We start from the raw sequence: 4,385 nt of genomic DNA, 5'->3' as shown, positions 1-4,385 counted from the left end.
CCCTTGAGAATTTATAAATTATTCTTCTTTTGTCATGTCTTACAGGAGTAGAAAATGCCATCTTTCTCCTGATAAGTGACTGCTGGTTTTAAACTTCTGACCTGCCATTGGAAGTCTAATGAATTATCTACTCTGCCACCAGGGCTCCAATGAAAGAACCTCATATTACACTAATTATTCTAGCCTCCCTGGTGGTCCAATGATGTCAGTAATTTTGTACCCAAAGCGGTAAATTGTTTTGCATAAAATTTGTTGTTTTATATTATAGGCCTGTAATTCTTAAGAAATTATTCATTTTAATATCGCTAGTAGACATTCCAGGTATGATAAACTTTAATATTAAAAATCATGTTATAATATAATAAATATAAAAATAATATAATTTTTTTCAATAATGTAATCAAATAAAAAAACACTGCAATTTTTCAAAAAGGGTGCCACATCAAGGGTGCATTCGATAAAAATCCTGGGTGTGAAACATTTTGAAGCATGGGACTGCACAAAGTCCGACGTCACAATCAGGACAATGGAACCTGGTTTCCTTTCGTATTCTCTTTCCATCGCTATCTCGCTTTGAGCAACAAACCACACACATCCTTGTAGGTGTTGACTTTTTTCAGTTGGTGGGATATAGTCCATGAAGTGATGACCAGTCAGGCATTCTGAGTTGACAATGTCAACAGTGCAACTTCCAGGTCTATACACAGCCATTGATGGTGTTTTGTGGTTCACAAAGATCCGTTCAGCAACTTTCCAAATGAAGTCAGAATGACCCACAGGCTTGTCACTCTTTGCTCTGTGCAAAATGTAGGCAATTCGGCAAGCATTGCTTGAGAAGATACCTGAAGATCTTCTTGTAGTATTTCTTTGGCTGTTTCCGCATTGCTGGGTAGAATGTAAGTGCTTGGTCGCCTCTGTCGACACCTCCCCTGGTTTTACTGTAGTCTATCACTACTTGTGCCTTCATGACTTCTTTCCCACCTGCCGTGCATACCATAACACGTGAGGTATTGTGAACTGTACTCATTCGGCACACATCTTTCTTGTCACGCCATCGCAGTGCCATCATCTTGCCTTTCTGCCAGGCAACCATTTCTCCAGTTTTTAGTTTCTTCTTGCCAAACATTGCTGGTATGTCACGCCAGTTAGCTCTCATGATTCCATAGGCATGGTTTTGTTTTTTTATAAGAAACTCATAATGTTCAGCGGATGTATAAAAGGTGTCCGTTGTAACGCAATAGCCCTGATTTAGCAATGGCTCAGTGAGTGTTAGAACAGAAGATGTTGCCATTCCATAATCGCAGTACTTTGGATTGAATTTTGTGCCTTTTCCAGTGTATATGACCGAATTCCAAATGTAACCAGTTGACGATTCATACAGCATATAGGATTTTATGCCAAATCGTGCTCTCTTTGATGAAATCCATTGCATGCAGCTGAGCCGTCCCTTATAGGCCATTAGACTTTCATCTATGCTGATGTCTCTTTCTGGCACATAGGTCTGCTGGAAATGCTTTACAATCGCTTGAGATGCTTCCCAAATTTTCTTTAGTTTTGGTGCAGGATGAGCAGTTTCATCAAATCCTTCATTGTTTGTGAAGTGAAAACTTTTCATAATCAGGGAAAATCTGTATTCTGACTTGACAGTGCCAAAAATGGAGTTGCAAGTGATTTATTGGTGGTCCAATATCATCTCTGCAGGGGTTTCCCCACCACTCCCTAAAATATTATTAGGCCCAGAGATTTCCAAACGTCATCTTTGGTCACTGGTTCCACTTTCTGCTTCTTGAAAACTTATGAAGCAGAGTAGTAGATTGTTGCTCTTTGTACCAGTTTGTGTCCATTACAATTTTTGCAACGTCCTCATTGGTCAGAAATAATTGCAGGTTCTTCTACTTTCATGCCAGGTGCTCCAGTCAACGGGAATCTTGGGGGCGCTGCCGGATCCGAACCGCAGACAATAGAGCACCAAGTTCGCGCACATCGCTGAGCTCAGGTGCGGCATCGCCACTGTCGTCACTTATCTGATCAGTGTCAGTGTCAGATGATGAATTTCCTCATGAACCGCTATCTACCGCTCAATTCTGCAAGTAATTCTAAGTCACTGTCGCTGTCATTTATCTGGTCTAAAACTCCTTTTGTGCTAAAGTGACACTTTTTTGATGCCATGGACAAAAAATTTCCAGGCAAAAAAGTTTCCAAATGACAGTAAAAGGGCAGGCAGGGCACTGGAGACTGATCTAGGGACAAATCTGAGGTGATTTGCTTTGATACAATGTAATCTTCACAGGTTACACTGTATCACTGTTTGTGTATGTATGTCTCTTTTAGACGTGCAGTTTTGAATTTCCCGCCCAGTTCCGCCCCCGTGCAGCAACACTGCACACAGAAAACAGAACTGAATGAGGAAGTCAGATCGCAGTGTAATCTCTGGAGTGTAATCCCGAGTGTGGTTTGGGGTTACCACTTCTAACAGGTAACATTTACCCAAAGCCACACTCGGGATTACCGCCAGGGAGGCTAGAGACTTGGAGACAAAAATATGCACCTGTAGAATAATAGTAGAGTCTTAAATACACCACTTTTGATGAAGTCTGTGCTAGGAAATTTGCAAGACAGCTACCTGGTCAACTGACTGAAATAGATGCCTACTTGTGCCCATTCCAATGATAGGTGATCCAACAGAATGCTCAAACTATAGAATGATATCATTGACATCAACACAAGTAAAATTTTGCTGAAGATCATCCAACAGTGATAGCAGCAGTACATTGACAGGGAACTGCCAGAGTTCAGGCCAAAGTTTAGGTGAGGATATGAAACAAGCAATATCATTGCTGGTCAGATGGATCTTGGTTCAAAGCAAAGAACACAAAAGATGTTTAGTTGTGCTTCATTGATTATGCAAAGACATCCAACTATGTGGGCTATAATAAATTGTGGATAATGTGAGAAGAATTGCAATTCTAAAACACTTCATTGTGCTCATTCTGAACTTGTACATGTATCAAGAGGCAATTGTGCAAACAGAACAAGGGAATACTGTGTGATTCAAAATTGGGAAAGTGGAGCATCAAGGTTGTATCTTTTCACCATACTTGTTCAACCTGTATGCTAAGCGAACCATCAGAGAAGATAGATTATATGAAGAAGAGTGGAGCATCAGGAGTGGAAGATGACTTAAAAGCCAGATGACATAACCTTGCTTGCTGAAAATGAGGATAAATTGAAGCATTTGATGGAGATCAAGGATTGTAACCTTCAGTATGGATTGCAATTCAATGTAAGGAAAACCAAAATCCTCACACATTGACCAGTGTATCTCCATCATAATAAATGAAGAAAAAAATTGAAGTTGTCATGGGTGTTGTCTTACTTGGACCCACAATCAATGCTCATGGAAGCAGCAGTCAATAGATCAAAAGATGCATTGCATTAGCTAAACCTATTTATTGCACAAGGTAGCTTTAGAGTATTGAAGAGCAAAATGATGTTACTTTGAGGGTTAAGGATTCATTACATCATATACATGCGAACGTTGGACATTGAATCAGAAAGACTATAAAAGAACAAGTACATTTGAAAGTACCATGGACTGCTAAAAGGACAGTTATCAGTATTGGAAGAAGTAAGGTCAGAGTATTCCTTAGAGATAATGGTGGCAAGAATGTTTCCTACATACTGTGGACATATTTTGGAATGGACCTATTCCTGGAGAAGGACATCATGTTTGTTAAGGGAGGTGGCAGTGAAAAAGAGGAAAGTTCTGGACTGGATGGTTTGACTGAGTGGCTGCGTTAATAGTCACAGGAATAGGAACAAGTATAAGGATGATGCAGGACTGTGTAGTGTTTCATTCTGTGGTGCATTAGGTTGATGGGGGTCTGAGATGACTTCATGGCATCTAATACACAGGATGGGATTCTATTCTATGCTAGAGCCTTAATTAGTGTGCCCAAGATACATGTCAGTCTCTATGGGATAGAGATAGCTCAGGCACTAAATGTCCTGTTTCATTTTATTTATCATAGATACTCTTCATACACCAAAAATCACAATCCATTAAAGGGTTTATGGGTTTGCTCAATAGTCATACATTTCAGACAAAATGAGCATTTAATAAAAGCACTTGATCTTTTTTATTAAACAGTTTTGCAATTTAGTTTATAATCAAATAGATTTTGGTAAAAAGTAAAAACAAAACAAAAAGAGAAAAGAATGAGAAAAAGAGTAAAGCTATTTGAAACCACACCAATAAAGACAATTATATATTTTCTGATTTTTACCTTGCTAGTACAATCATTTCCTTAATTAATTTAAACTAAATTAGATTATATCATTCTTTTTTTACAATGGATACTTTAATTTTGTTAGAGATACAAATT

The 4,385-nt window shown here is 38.8% G+C and overlaps 1 pseudogene; it reads left to right on the top strand.

The window, feature by feature from the left end:
• Positions 1 to 2,047: 2,047 nt before the first annotated feature.
• LOC101648620 overlaps positions 2,048 to 4,385 on the top strand; it is a 31,554-nt pseudogene continuing 29,216 nt past the window's right edge.

Source organism: Echinops telfairi, unplaced genomic scaffold, assembly GCF_000313985.2.
Source record: "Echinops telfairi isolate 266 unplaced genomic scaffold, ASM31398v2 ScPeMD7_7469;HRSCAF=8507_1, whole genome shotgun sequence".
NCBI classification, from domain to species: Eukaryota; Metazoa; Chordata; class Mammalia; order Afrosoricida; family Tenrecidae; genus Echinops; species Echinops telfairi.
This window is presented reverse-complemented; position numbering and strand designations above follow the sequence as displayed.